General features: G+C 41.6%; 1 protein-coding gene across 6 annotated transcripts in view; it reads right to left on the reverse strand.

The window, feature by feature from the left end:
* The window catches only part of SOX5 (SRY-box transcription factor 5), a 1,013,293-nt gene extending 997,734 nt beyond the window's left edge, over window positions 1-15,559 (reverse strand). For 4 of the 6 annotated variants that reach the window (XM_045466148.1, XM_045466140.1, XM_045466142.1 and 1 more), the window contains exon 1: window positions 14,749-15,118. The gene's annotated coding sequence lies outside the window, so the exon portion shown is untranslated. Of the gene's footprint in view, window positions 1-14,748; window positions 15,119-15,218 lie in introns of those variants that run through there. The other 2 variants (XM_045466143.1, XM_045466144.1) reach the window with 2 other exon arrangements.
* Window positions 15,560-16,387: the final 828 nt, after the last annotated feature.

Consider the following 16,387-nt stretch of genomic DNA (forward strand, 5'->3'; position numbering starts at 1 on the left):
AGTATTCTAATATGCATTTAACTGATGAATAAAATACTTAACTCATACATCAATTAACTTAGTAAATCTTCCCCAACCTGGCTCTCAAAATACTCTATCACTACACCTATCACACGGATACATAATTACCAGTTTATGTTACTTGCTCCCCTATCGAATCAACATTCCTTTAGACAAGAACCAACATTTATTTATATTTGTATCCCCTGGCAAAAGTGATACTTAAATTTAAATTTAAATCTGAATTCAATAAATATTTACTGAGTTCCAAGTAGACAAAAGTAGTAACAAGATACAGGTTTCTGATTTCAAAGGATAATATTTATAACCATAAAATGTCATCATATGGTAGAACTCATTATTTGCCAAGGATTGTTTTAAGTGCTTTGTATCCATCCTAACATTGATTCCTCGCAACTGCTTACTGAGATGATTATCACCATTCTGCAGATGAGGGAATCACAGACTGAGAGGTTAAATAAATTGCCCAGCTCGAAAGAGTAAATGATGATCCAAAATAGGGGTATAATAATGAACTACAGCATCTACTCCCAAGGCACAAACTCACAATTACATCTCAAAGGATAAGACATGTTCACAACATGCTTACAATATGGTACAATATATAATTAAGTCATAAAAGTGGTTACAGATGTAAATAACGTAAGATCAGAAGGAGAGATCTTCGGTCAGTATATTCTATGAGGATACTAAGAAAAAGTAAAATTTAATTTGGAAATTAAGATATGGGTAGGGTTTCAGGAAATCTATATGAAGGAATGTTATATACAAAAGGAACACATAGAAATGTGAAGGCAAATACAAAGATGTAGACAGAAGGCACTATATGTTTTGTATCGAATCTTTCTTCCTGAATACTTAAGGGCTATAACAGGTACAGATCCAGCCAGCAGAGATCCCAGGAGAGATATGGTCTTAAGCATCTCTTTTCTAAACCTATGAAACATGGAAACAATGGGTAATTACCAGAGGGAATATCCCAGTAGGTTACTGGAATGAGGCTAAAAAGTAGGGTTAACAAAGCACCTGGACCTAGGCGACTTTCCATGGTTTTTTTTTTGTTTTTTTTTTTTTCTTCTTCGGAAATCCTTCCTTGTGTCTCTATCTCTAACACTACTGCAAGAGTCCAAATTTCAAGCCGCCTTCTTTTCCTTATACAAATAACAGCAATACCCTCATTATTAGCCTGTCCAAATCCATTCCGGCCTCTCTTAAATTTGGTCCACCTGCTATAGCCACAAATTTTATTAGTTTCTTGCTTAAAACTATTCAATGGGTTTCTTATCACCCTTATTAGACTCAACTCTCCAACATGGCCCATCAGGTTTAACAATCTGATCCCAACCTACCTCTAGAGCTGCATTCCTTAGTCACTCGACTACAGCTATGCTGGCCTTCTAATTCCAAGAACGTATCCTTCCCCCTTTGGAATCTTTGCACATGCTACTCCCCATGTCTCAAAAGTTTTTTCTCTAGTCCTCTTTACCTCATTAGCCATTCTTCAAATGTGACTTCCTCATGGCAGCCTCCTCTGATTGGCCCCCCTAAATAGAACAGATACTTCTCCACAGATTGTATATACTTGTGTGAAATAGAGTTCCACAATTTGCAATCATAAATGCAGGCAATTCACTAACGTTTATCTTCCTTTATAGGCTTTAAATCCTTGTGTACAAGATGTGTGTCCCCTCTACACATCACTGACATTTAACATGGTGTCTGGTTCATAGTAGGTGTTCAATAAATATTTGTTGATGATTGAATGAATGAATGAAAGGACAAAAAGAGAAAGCCGAAATACAGAGACAAGTTGATTGAGAACCAAAGAAAGTCAACTGATGAGCAAGTCTGAAGTAGCTAGAAAAAGCAACTCTGGAAGAATTGTCTGAGCTGACTATGAGCAGTGGCTTTTTATGTAATGGCATGGTCTCTGGCGTGAGCATTCTGAAAAGAGTTGATATGGCTGACATGTTGCAGACAGTTGGGGAGTCATCTGGGAAACTGTGTTCAGCTTGAATCCAGATCAGAAGCAAATTATTCTCAAAGGGTAAGTTTCAAATATGAGCCTAAAAAGATAGGAGACTTGGAGATAGATTTTAAGGCCCCCAAAAACCAGACTTAAGAATCTGGGTCCCATCTGGCATTCAGGCACTTTGAATTTTTGAGAAAGGGGCCACATGATCTAAATAGCATGTCAGGAAGATTGACCTGACAGTGGTAAACAGAGCAGATTGTAAGGAGAGACGCTAGTTTGTGGAACTTTGCAATAGGTCAGAAATGAGCTAAAAAAAAAGACTGTCCTCGAGTGATAGAAGTATATATATAAAGAAAGGGGAAAATAAAAACATCATTTTGAGGGATGACTCAACAGCACTTAAAATATACTTCCTATATTACCATAGCTAAGAGCCCATGCTTCAGAATCAACCACTCTGGGTTCAAGTCTCAGCTCCAACACTAAACAGCTATGCTACTTTTGGGCAAACCCAACATTATCTGTATAATGGGGCAGCATTTGTATCTAAATTAGAGAAGTACTGGGAAGAATCAATGAAAATAAAAAAATAAAAAAAACTGCTCAGCACAATGCCTGAACTATGAATCAATGTCAACTGTTATTTTGTGCTAGACAGAAGAAAGGGCACAGTGATGGCATGCCAGGGAACATATTTTTGGTGGGTATGTCTTCATGTCCAAGAAGATAGCCACCTATACTGTAAAGACTTAACTCCTGTCCTTCCTTCTTCTGCCTGATCTTCATAATGCCTCATAATTTACTTCTCTGGCTTCTGATCTGGATTCATGCTAAACCCATTCAATGCCAACTCTCTTAGGGACCTTGTTCTTCAAGCTGTTTGAGCCATTTCTAAACTTAGGCTTTCAACATTTTTTTTCCAACTTGCCCTCTTACTCTAATGCTGCCTCCTAGAAGCAATCCTACATATGCAACTTGAAGGTAAACCTTCTGTGGCTAAATATACTTCTCTCTTCCTAAGAAATGTCAGAAAGATTATGTTGAAAGCAAGTGCAATGTTAAACTCGGTTTTTAAGAGTTAACAGTGAGTAATTTTTTTTTTTCTCTAAGGATAGGTAATAGCATCAGATTCTGAAATTAAGCACAGCAGGAAGAAAAAGCCTGCATAGATTTCACAGAGTATCACAGGCCTCTGCAATAAAGCACTTAAAAATGCCTTGTGTTGCTAATTCTTTACACAATCTCCTTTTATTTCCAAAGCAGTATGCGGGGCTTGAGCCATGAGACACGCATTGATGTTAACATTACACTGCCTGAATTAGAGCCATTTTTCTACTGAAACTCCTGTTAGGTTTAGAATTACTTTTTACCATCTTTCCCGCAATACATTTTCTGGCCTGACTTCCCAGATCAAATGAATGGTTGCCTCTTCTAACAAGGCTGGACCTACCTTTGTAGTCATTATCTTAGCAAACATCCTTCCCCTCAAGATTCCAACAACCAGGCCTTGAGCTCTATGGGACATGTGCCTACTCAAAGGTCTCTGAGTGGATGAGGGCAACTCTCTGCTTCACTGCTTTCAATCCCCACTTACCCCTCCCAGGCCCTAGTCAGGACTCTTCACTCACTAATTGAACTATTCAACAAATACTAATTAAATGGCTAATGTCAGCAAGGCACCGCACTAGGCACCATGGTGGATTTTCGAAACAGTAAAGTGAAAATGGCACTGGAGGCAAAGGCCCGCTTGGTGACAGACAAAGTATCATATGGAGACTTTACTAAACTCTAAAGAGACTGGGAACACACAGTTCTATGAAGATTTGCCAGTTTCATGATCACCAAGCTATTGGTTAGCAATTGTAAAGATTTTTTCCTCATTTTACAAGACGTTTTTGTGTCATTTAAAAGCTTTCTTTTCCAGTCCATGTGGAAACCCAGTCATTCGTTCAATAAATATTTATTGAGTACTATGATAGTATGGAGAACAAAACAGACTTGGTCCCTGTCCTCATGTAGTAATTGCTGCTCCCAAGATAATACACACAAACAGTGGCCTGGTGATTTAATCCTATACAAAACTGAGGTTTGGTTTTGCATTGTTTATTTGTTTGTATGAAGGCACTTTCCTGTAAGGACCATATTAGACTAATTAAAACCCTGTCCTTGTCTTATCTCACTAGGATTCCTTTTCAGCATACCCTTTCTTGACTCTTTATCCACAGTAATCACAACCAAACTATTCTACTTTCCACATACCACTCTCTTCTGTTTTTATTCATTCATTAAACAAAGGTCTTTAAGCACCTACTCTGTTCCAGATACTGTTTTAAGTACTGGGGATACAAAACTGGATAAAGAAATCAACCTCTGGTTCTCAGCATACTTAGCCATCTTAGATTTGTCCTTACAGAAAGTTCTTTCCAAACCTAGAATACCCATAACTACCACCCTTCCCCCAGTCCCAACCCAATTTGTGACAGGTCCCCTCACTCTTGACTTTAAACATGCTAATGTTCTACACATTTAAATGTAATAAACGCAATTTATATTTTATTTCAAAACTTCTAAAACCACATCATCAAAAAAAGTATAACAATTCAGCAATCAGTTGTGCTTTATCTAGGCATTGCCACTATTCTTTGAGATCTTACTTTAATTTCAGATGCCATATACATAGCCTAGTACCAAACTAAGTCAATACTTTTTTTTAGCACTGGTTCCCAAACTCCTATGTGCAAAAGAATTGACAGTCGTGCTCGTTAAAAATGTAGCATTACAGGGCAACTACCACAGAGATTCAGATTCCCTGTCTGAATGGGGGCCAGAAAGGTAGAGTTTTAAAAATATCCCAGGTGGTTTTCAACTGAGTGATTGAGTGATCACCTTTGTGAAATACTGTTCTATCATCTCCTTTGATGTCAGTTTTTAAGTATTCAGAATCTCTGTTTCAAGTCACAAAATATTTCCTATTAAGTGCAAACAACATGCATCTGTGTTATATATCACACACACACACACACACACACACACACACACACACACACATATTTGTTAATAAATGAACCAGTGGGGTACTTGATAATCATATTCAACATCCAGGATTTAGTTCACATCTCAGGCATCACTTTCTGTGACTTCGCACCTGTTCCTCCTAATCATCCCCTGTGGTGGACAGGCAGGTAAGGTTCATGCCCCCACACCAGCACGTTGGCCACAGCATGATGGAAAGAACACAAGAAGCAGAATCAACTAGACTGAAATTCAGGCAATAATTCTCCTGCTTCCTAGCTGAGGGAAACAGGCCAGCGCCTGACCCATTGGAGTTTGTTCACACATCCACGAAAAGTGGATGATACCCACCTAACAGGGGGGCTGTGAGGATTAAATGAGATCCTGATCCATGCCTAGAACAGGATCAGTGCTCAACAGCTATTAGTTTTCCCACTTTTCTGTCATGCAGGGCCGGGCCTTTGAATCAAAATGAAGCTCAGTCTGCAAGGCATGTGGGCTCAACAATCATTTGTTCTGCGGCTGCTCTGTCCCAGGCATTGTGACTGCATCAGGAATACAACACAGTGCCTTCATGGAGTTTACCTTCTGATGAGAAGTGTTTTGTCATCCTACCAGTTACCCCTTTCAAACCAGGCAGCAATGCACGCAAACACATCTTTCGCTTCTCACTTCATCCACTGAGATTAACACAATGCAGTGGCCAATGGTGCCATGATAATAATGACTTTGTGGTGGGGTGCCTGGGTGACTCAGTCGGTTAAGCATCTGCCTTTGGCTCAGGTCAGGATCTCGTGGTCCATGGGTTCAAGCCCCACGTTGGGCTCCATGCCGACAGCTCAGAGCCTGGAGCCTGCTTCGGATTCTGTGTCTCCCTCTCTCTCTCTGCCCCTCCCCCACTCACGCTCTGTCTCTCTCTCTCTCTCTCTCTCAAAAGTAAACAAACATTAAAAACAAAACAAACAAAAAAAAAGACTTTGTGGTGACAGAAAGGTTAAGAAAATCCCAAAAGCAGTGATAGGGAAAGAGAAGCAGGGAGGGAAGAGCATTTCAGGGGTCTGAGTAAGTCCCTAGAAATAGATACTGGGAACATTAAGGTTCTTTACATATTGACAGAACTGTTTGTCTGTTTAGTATGCATTAAAATTAGCACTTCATTTCCTGATTTAATGTAGAAAAGACACTACTATCCTGCTGGTAGTGTAGGTATCGTGGAGTAAGGCTGAGAGAGAGAAGAAAGACAAGTCAAAGCAAAAGTATAAGAAATAGTATGCACTTGTTCAAAAGCAGTTCCCAGTGCAAGAGTAAATTAATGAGACTGATTGTGCCAGATCCACGGGAAAGACTGCCAATACTGCATAGTAACACTGAGCATCGCAAGAACTCACACGCAAACCTCAGTCACGCATCAAACAACCTCAGCTTTTCGTAGCCATGAATTACACTGGGAAATCTTAGCACACATCAGACTTGGGGGCAGGCCCTAACCCAGAATGGGAATGGACCAGCAACTAGAGAGGGTATGAAGCCTGGCACAGCAGAGGATTAAATCAGACATTTAGTGAGAAACAGCATCTAGAAAACACGTCGTCAAAAGTACTAACGTCTCTTTTCTTTTTCCTCTCACAAATGTGAAGTTCATCAGCCTTTTTTAACATTAAAGTAACCAGCACTCACTATTTGGGGAAAACTATGCCAAAAGGCTCACAGTAAGCAGTCCTCATCCTGGGCACAGATTCCCTAGGGGGGTCAATTTGCTTGAGGAATGTGTCAAAAATTAGCTCCCTTTTCCTGCCTCCCACCCTCCTTGAACTCTGACGTTGTCCCCATGCCAGTTTCCCACACAACACCCAGAACCATGTAAAAATCAGGGTCCCGTGAATCCCACTTGAAATTAATATGTTAAGTCAGTGTCTAACGTCCAAAAAATGCTCACCAGCATACACAGAAGGATCGCTCTCCATTGCATTACTGAGAATCAGTCTGCATCTGAACGACACGGTCTTCATTCCTCCACCACAACCTCCCCCCCATGCTGGCCCAAAAAAAATAGCAACAACTCAATTCTCAGTCCAATAACGTCTTTTCTCAGATGTTGTTCTCCCAGTGGGTAGAAGAATGAACTGCTGCAATGCCACCCGCTCCTCTACAGTTTCTTTTAATTTAAAGTTACAACAGGAGGGAAGAAAAGAGACTTTCTATTAAGGGACAACTCCCTGAAGGGTCTCTTAGCTGACAATCGAAGGACTGCTCATGGCAGTGATCAAATCTAACGCAACAAAGTGCTGGTGGCTCTGTGACTCATCACAGCAGGAGCTAGCACTGAGGGCCACTTGAGTTCAGTGCTTTGTGTGCAGCAAGTTGGTTTAGGAACAGTAACATAGGGGAGCAAAGACTTGCAAGGTGTTTGAGGCTCAAGATAAAATGCAGACTTACAGTGCAAGTTGCTTCTCAACTGAATAGGAAGCCTAGAGGGGTAAGGAAATGAAGGGAGCACTCTGTCTACCTCATGCTTCAGGGCAAATTACCTGAAGATGGCCAAGGTCAGTTGGTCTATTTGTTGTATGGTTTCTAACCTGATAAAAAATAAGGATTGAAGCAGGAGAAATAAACCGAGCTATTTTTAAAAGGCGAGCCTTAAAGATGTTTGCTTGCAAAAACAATGCCTTCTAATTACAGCTAATATCTATTGTTTGAGTATATTTTCTCTCACCTGACACAATTCAGCTATACCTTTCCAGTTGCATATTATGAGTACATTAAAAAAGAGTTCAATACAGTAAACCCCCCTTATCTGTGGTTTCACTTATCTGAGGTCACCCATGCCTCCGATGCAGATGATCCTCCTTCTGAAGGGTAGACTAACACTACGTCACGGTGCCCATCTCATTCACCTCACCTCATATCATCACGTGGGTATTTTATCATCTCACATCATCACAAAAAGGGTGAGTACAGTACAATACGAAATTGTGACAGAGACACCACATTCACATTAACTTTTATTACAGTATATTGTTATAACTGTTCTGTTATTATTAGTTATTGTTGTTAATCTCTTACTACATCTAATTTATAAATGAACTTTTATGATAGGTATGTATGCATAGGAAAAAACATAGCATATATAGGGTTCAGTACTGTATGTGGTTTCAGAAAGGCATCCACTGGGAGTTTTGGAATGTATCCCCCCAAAATAAGGGGGGGGGGGCTACTATATGCTTTGAACATTTCCTCTATGCCATATATGGTACTATGGATTTATACGTAATTTCATACAACCTCATTTAATGTGACCAGGACTCAGTGAGGTGATACTATTGTTATGGTCATTTTACAGGGGAGGAAAATAAAGCATCAAAGAGCTTAAAGAAATACCGGGTCTTTTTTTTTTTTTGGTGACAAGTCCACCGACCAGAGCTACTGCTACTAACCTCTGGGCTATACTACCAAACTAGAACCATACCACTCAGATCTCCTGTTGCAAGATTATAATGGACTCAGCGCCCCACTTGCTGCCCCTAGGTCTCTAGCAACAGTGATGCCCGGAGGCCATGCTTCCAGGGGGCTGCTCCTAGCCAGCGAATGAATACTCCTCCAATGGCTGACTCTCTTCTGCCTTGCCAAACCTTTCCTGGATTGCACTACGGTACAGCTTCTTTCTACTCAACCCTCCCTCCTTCCGTCTCTCCTTGCATAAGTATCAAACATGGATCACAGCTGAAAGGCTCTCCCAGCCTTCTGCTTCCTCTTCTTACCTATCTAATCCCCTTTTGTCATCTGCCTCTCGAGGAATCCAAACTAATGTAATAACCAAGTCACTTACTTACTTTTTTAAAGCCTTTCCTTTATCTTTGGTCAGTTTTATAGGTTCCCCCCACCACCACCCTGCTATCCAAAAGTTTGCTTTACACCATTTGCTTTACACCATTAATGAAAAACCTACATTAGTACCTGTTTTCACTAATCCAAAGAGGATTTCTGCTTTTACAAAATGGTAATTGCTTCTTCACTTTAGGCCATTTCAGCTCACAAAGGGTTTCACTGGAATGCTCTACTTCCAGATAGCGGGGGGGGGGGGGGGGGGGGGGGGGGGGGGGGGGGGGGGAGCAGCCTATACTTAGAGAGAAATTTTCTGTATCACTGGAAAGAGAAAGCATCCAGTAATTTCTCCATGTTACTATACATCATCTCTTCACACAGGTAATAGTATATTTATTGTGCCTTTCTCCTTGTCTCCAGTATAAACAAGTCTATGAGGTTCTCTTTGAAGAAACTGCTGACTCAAAGGGCAAACATTGCAAAGTCAGATTTATTTCTTTTTCCAAGTGGAATCTCTATCTACACGTACTATAACTTCATATTACTGCAAGGTAGATGACTGACTATGGATAAAGTCATGATAAATTTTCACTAGTTTGTATCTGTAATGGGAAATCAAAAAGGATAACAAGAAGAGAGATCTATAGTTAGGTCCTAAGGTTTTTGTTGCCTTTACCTATTATGTAGGATAAAATGCTAATTACTGAAAGAACATTTCTATGAATAAAAGATAGAATTCACACTTGCACCAAATACAGCATCTTAATAAAACCACATTGTCAGAGATCATATATAGACATTAACTGAATCACTATTTTAAAATGTTGATCTCAGCCTCAAGGAAGTGATATATTTTTCTTCTTGGACTCAAATAAGTCCAGTACAAAGCAAGTACGAAATTAACCTTCAAGTATTATTAATGATCAAAAAGACTTGACTGGAGGGAAGACAAGTGTTGCTAACATTTACTAAGCACCTGGTTCATGACAAACCTTATTCTAGGAATTTGACATATAATATCGACTGTAATCCATACACTATCTCGAGGTCAGTAAAAGGGCCACAGAACTCCAAGTGAAGTCTTGGAAGAATTATACGTAGACCTAAACTGAGAAGCTCCAAAAGCTAGTGGGATTGCCTCTTGCATCCTGGTTCTTTCCTGAGTTCCCTACCTCAAAGACTTTAATTGGTGCTGCAATGACAACACAATACCTGAGCTTCCAGAGAATTCCAACTGGAGAACAAGCCAGAGCCCTCCCATCCCGCTGAATAAGGCACTATCTGTCCCCTTTGGACATAGGATACTATATAATCACAAAATAATTGAATGAGAAGTAATTGAGCATCAAAGATAGAATCAGGGTTTGTTTGTTTGTTTGTTTTCCTTTGTAACTTACAATGAACTTTAAGCAATGAAGAATGAATAGACCTGTATCTATAGAATTCAGTAGCACCTCTCCTGGAGATACGTTGGTTTTTTTTTTTTTTTTTAGGCTCAGTTTTTAAAGAGTGATTGTTTAATGTATTCTTTAAATGCATTTATTTCCCTCCTACTTTTATCAGTATGCCTGCCCAGCATCCTTACCTGTAAGCAGAGTAATTACTTGCCTATAAGGTACAATTTGAGTAGTACCAAAAAAATCCTTATATTCATAAATGTTTCTTCTGGCAGTTTCACTTGATACCTATATTCACAACTCTTTCTCTAAGGAATTAGATGGTCATAATAAACTGCAACAATAACGGTAATAATAATAATAATAACCACATCTAGAGAATTAAACCATAATGAACTCTTAACACCTTGAGCCAGAGGTTAAACTGGACAAATGAGGCAGGAATTCAGAAGGGTCCTTCAGAGCAAACGGGGCTGTTATCAGGGCCCATCCTATAGTTTCAGGCCCCTGATCCGGAGAGCATTCAAAAGCACCCATGCAAGCAGGTACAGGTGTAAGGGGTTGAGAGAAGCAACTCAAAAAGCATAGTCCCCTTAACTTTAAAGACAAGGAAACTGAAAATGGTAAAGTTTATTAAATACCACCACAGAAATGTCTGAACAAGGCCCAGCTAAAAGTGACTGAGAGTACCTGAATATCTGCCTGCTACCGACCCATAAGTGCTCCATTTCTCCCCTTTAAATGTAAAAATTCATTATTTTTAAGCAAAAAGTTAGATCTGTGCTTTATATTCTTGAAATTTTCACTTTACTCTTCATTAAGAGCAACTTTTCATGCAAACGAATTCTTGGCTTAACTGAAAATCATTAAATAACTTTTCTACATCTAAAATCTTTCTCCTGTTAGGTATGAGTAATTATTTACGTTACATCACACACACAGAAAATAAACAACAAAGACCCCACTCACATTTGAGAATCATTTACCATTCCCACTCCCCAAAGCTCCCCGCAATGGGAAATGGAATAACAAGACTGATCATAATTGGATTAAGAACTATAATTCTTTAATTCATTCATCAAATTGAGGCATTTGGAACAGTTTATTTACAGAGTTGTTTAGACAGTTTTGTGTGGTGTTTTTTAAGATAAACCAAAATGTCTTTCTGAAAGAAGTTTCAGATCCCAAATCATTAACATATGAAAACCAAATGTAGACAATTTACAAATGGGTGTTTTAAACAACGTTTGGAACAAAATTGGACTTTTATTTTATTAACTATCTACAAATCTAAGTTCAGGATATAGTTTATTTGAAACAGCCAAGCACTTTCTTTGCCTTTAAAATATGCCTACAATTCTCAGGCTACAAAATTGTGATGAGTATGTGAGGGAATGCTTTGACTTTAGGCCTAGAAATAAAGTTTTCCAGGTTACTCTCAAAACTCTAATTATAGCATCCCCTACCACTGCAGGTGATTGGATATCGCGTGAAACATCCAGGTTATGCCAATCAATTATACCCAACAATTTTACCTGATGGAAATCTAAACAGTGTTCAACCTTAGAACTCTAAGTTATTTAAAATCCAGTGTATTGGGGGAGATTACTAAAAACAAGTTTTATCCTGCTCTGTATTTTACTTTTATACATATATATAATCTGAACATGACTTCAAAACAGTGATTGCCTATCAAAGAATACAGCTTTTTCAAGAGGACGGTATATTCTTTTAATCATACCATAGTTTTCATTTGCTTTAAAAGAAAAAATTATTCAAGCATTCAAATCCATTCTTTTAACTGGAAAATGAAATTTTAAACTTTCCATATAGGTCATGTCTTTCCCCTCAAAAAGGACCAAAAAAAAAAAAAAGCCATCATACTGAGTATAAACTTTACTCTTTTATTTACTATTTACTCCATATACTCCACAAATAACATCTTTATAAACATATATTCATTTTTTTCTTGTACAAAATAATGTGTCAGTCAAAACAGGATGTGCATTTACATGTATAGGACTAAGTTAACTTGAAATAACCACTGAATCTCAAATGCCTGGTTATTTACCAAATAAGTTTGAGAGTTTTGAATCCTGTATATAACACGCCATTCAACCAGAACTGTTTGAGCTCAACAACAAAACTAATGCAGAGTTTCTACATTAAGAGTTGAAGCTCTTTTTTCCTATACTAAGAGTTTACTCTACAAGTCTATGTCAGATTGATTCAATATTGCCCATTCAAAAAGCTACAAAAAGATTTTTTATAAACCCACAAGCAAACAAAAATCTCTATTAATTCTTCATGCACAAGATTGTTAGAAGACCACTGGAACGAAAGAAAAAAAAAAGGATTTCAAGCGAGTATGCTACTATATAATTAACACAAATAACTAAATAATTATGCACATCCCTTCCCACCCCCACAATTAAATGTTTTTAAACAACTCATGTGATGAAAGATCTACCTTTTAGGCAAACAAAAGCAATCTCTACCAGTCTGAGGATTTAAAGCTGTATTGCATCAGTTTTAAGTGATGCTTATGATTTTTATCTTATATAGTTCTGAAGAATAAACAGTTGATGACATAATTTGCAGAACTTTGCACAATGCCTAAGAGAACTTTCAGTGTAAGTACTTTTGATTTTAAATCATTGTGGCTGAATTTATCTAGGCTTCAGCCTAGGAGCTATATTTAAATCAGGAAGAAGCAACCCCAGAAACTTTGTCCCATGTATCTGCATTTGAAACCAGATTCTTTCCGTATCAGAGCTAACAACAGTTCACATACAGCTGAATTCCTTCAAAATTAGACAGATCAAAATTTTTGCACTTCTGTAAAGACTCTAAGACATTGTCCGTCCTCTTTTTAATTCTGTAAAAGTCAAACTTAAAAAACATTTCCGTATACTTTAAAACCATCTGGCCCTTCACCTAATCACTCTTGGCAATCGAGCCTCACTCCTCTAATCCTGATCAAAAACTCTGCTCTGTTTTTTTTCTGATTGAAATGCCCATTGCCTACAAATCTCCCACGCGCCTACTTCATTGGCTTGTTTTGTTTGCGTGGGCTTTTTTTTTTTTTTTTTTTTTTTGAGGATACTAGGGGCCATTATTTATGAGCAGCAAGGAAACAAATCACTCTGTCTAGTCCCTTTGCAGATTCCCACACTTATTACCCAAAATCCCACAGATCTCCCTTGGTCTTGCCCTTGACTGAAGAATTGTGTTGAGCCTGAAGGCAGTCTCTGGGGAAATCCGGCTCATGCCTTTCTTGACAAACTACTTTGGATATCTGGATATTGTGAGGCTCTCAACTGGGATAGAACAAATCCCTAAACTTTTCTGAAGTACAGTGGACTGCCACCCAGACTGCCTGGATATGGCTCTGCATATTCACAGAGTTCCTCCTTTTGACCTGCTTTAGTTGAGAAGGAAAGACATTAAAATGAATTCACATTCACCACACTCTGCATTTAGTCACAGAGGCCAGCGTCTTCAGATACTCACCAGGGTCCATCTATTTATTAATAAATTCGCTTTGCAAAGTGCAAGGGAAACGACTATTAAAATATGTAAACAGTGCTTCATGTACCTCCGACGCCAGCAGATCAACACTCAAGAAACTGCTGCTATCAAACGCAAATATTTCCAAATCCAATTTGATTTTAACTCAGATAACCTCTTTTCCTTGCTCATTACTCTAGCCCCACAGTGCAAGCGACATTTCCCAAGCCCGCGCTTAAAGTGACACAACACGTGAGTGGTTTCGCTTCGTACACGGAGGGAGGGGGGTGTGGGGGGAAAGTAGTTGCAATTAAAATTAACGCTTCCGGTCTCTGGAATCCCTAGAATTCTGAAGGATGAGACTGGTCTCCGAAATTCCAGGCGGGAGAGAGGAGGACTGGTAGGGAGAGGGAATGCAGAAAGCGAAACAAAAAGACTAAAGGGGGGGTGGAATATTAAGACTGTGGGGTGGGCTGGGGGTCGCCTTTATATTCCAGGAAGGGGAGAGAGCTTTGTCCAACTTTCAGGGTCTGTGGTCTGGCGTCAGCCCAGATGCACACGCGAGCCTCGGGTCTTCCCCGCACTCCTGCCCTCCTCTCGCATCACCACCTCCACCGCCACCACTTACAAAACAATACCGGCAACAGCGCGCAGGCTCCCCAACAAACATCTAAAGTTATCCCATTTCCTGAACGGGGTCCAAGCCCACGCTCCGGGGTCCCCCCCCCCCGGCCGGCCGCCCCCCGGAGGATGCCAGGGCCACCTCAAGTCCCGAGCCGCTTCCCGCCTCCCCACCCCCCCCCCTCACCCCCAGCCCAGTCCCCCTCCCTCCGTACTTGAGGAAACTCCGGTGGCGGCCCCCTCCCTCCTCCGCCGGCTCTCCAGCTGGAGCCGGGAGCGAGTGCTGAGTGGCGGGCACGGCGAGCGGCTGAGGGGAGCTCTGCGCCTTGGAGGTCTGCCCACAACAACATCGGGACGAACAACAAAGTTAAAACGCTGCGATTCACGCACCTTACCGGGTCTCCTTAATGTCTCCTCTGGCGTGGGATGCAAAGTGGCACAGTGGCGGGCCGGGGGCCCCCGGGAGGAGACTGGAGATGGGTTTTGGTGGCTCGCCTTTTTCACTCTGTGTGTGTGCGTGTGCGTGTGTGTGTGTGTGTGTGTGTGCGCGCGCGCGTGTCCCTCTCCCCCCCCGGCTCTCGCTCGCTCGCTCTCGCTCCCCGTGTGGCTCTCAAGGACGAGGTGAAATCCCTTTGCTGGTCATGAGGCGGCTTCAGAGACAAACAACACAATGCGAGTGCAAATAACAAAAGGCAAAAAGACAGTAGGAACAATGGGGGAGGCGAGGGCAGCGCACCAGCCGGCGGTCACCGCGGCCCGGCGCCCGCCCCGGGGGGTGCGGCGGGGGCGGGCGCGGGCGCGGGGGCGGCGCCGGGGGCTCTGACTCCCTCCAGGTCGCCCCCGAGCTCCCGCAAACCCACCCTGAGGTCCTTGCTGCAGCTTGCCGCCTGGCCGCCCTCTCTGTCCATCCGAAGGAAAGGAGCCCCAGAGTTTGCTTCCCCGTCTGCTGCAGAGTAACTAGATTGTAAATAACGCGGTGATTACCCACACCGTGCAGGAATGTTTAAAAAAAAAAAAAAAAAAATCTGCCCTCCGCTTAAAGGAGCGATAAAATGAAATGGCAGGAGTGGAAGGAGGCTATCTCTAGATCTCGGTGGAGCTCGCATCTATAAATACGCATTCGGGTTTAGTCAGGTCCCCTTTGTCAACTTCTTCCCTGCGCTGGAACCTCACCCGCAGCCCTGCGACCATTACCTGGGCCCCTGCTCGCCCCTCACCCCCGCTTGCACAACCGTAAAGCTTGCACGGGGGGCGCGTGGGGGTCTGCGGGTGTCCGCGGAACCTTCTGGGAGGCGAGCCGCCGTCTGCCCGGCGCGAAGGCTGGAGCGGGGAGAGGTTTGCTTTTTAAAGCGACCACTACCTCCCCACCCCCGAGCCCGGCGGTGCGCCCGCGGGTCCCCGCCGCCGGCACTTTGAACCCACCTACTCTTTGGGGTGCGGGGAGGGGGGAGAAAAGTTTTCGGGCGCTCTCACCCCTGCCTCCGGGCTGGTTGAACTGGTTTTGTTCTGTGTGGGTGAACCCCAAAGACTCAATGCCTGAGGACCAAGGAATGATATTTAGGAGGGAAAGGCTCCGCGCTGGGCTTCGACTCCGGCGACACTGGAGTCAGCGCGTGAAGGCGAGAAGAGACCCTCAGAGTTACATCACCACGGGAGGAAACTCCGTAGGTAATGCCCGGAGCAGAAGCTGTGGGGCTGATTTAAGTGTGTGCTCTGACAGCTACCGGGCTTATCTCTTCCAATCTTACTTTCATTGATTTATGACAGCTGCGGGTTTGCCAGGGGTAAAAGAGAAAGAAAGAAAAGAAAAGAAAAGAAAAGAAAAGAAAAGAAAAGAAAAGAAAAGAAAAGAAAAGAGAAGGAAGGAAGGAAGGAAGGAAGGAAGGAAGGAAGGAAGGAAGGAAGGAAGGAAAGAAAAAAGAAAGAAAGAAAGAAAGAAAAGAAAGAAAGAAAGAAAGAAAAAAAAAGAAACCCTATTAAATCTCAAACTAGGGTAGAGCAGGGATGGGGGGTACCACTGATCTTCTTC

The sequence above is a fragment of the Leopardus geoffroyi genome, chromosome B4, assembly GCF_018350155.1.
Source record: "Leopardus geoffroyi isolate Oge1 chromosome B4, O.geoffroyi_Oge1_pat1.0, whole genome shotgun sequence".
In the NCBI taxonomy this organism is placed as follows: Eukaryota; Metazoa; Chordata; class Mammalia; order Carnivora; family Felidae; genus Leopardus; species Leopardus geoffroyi.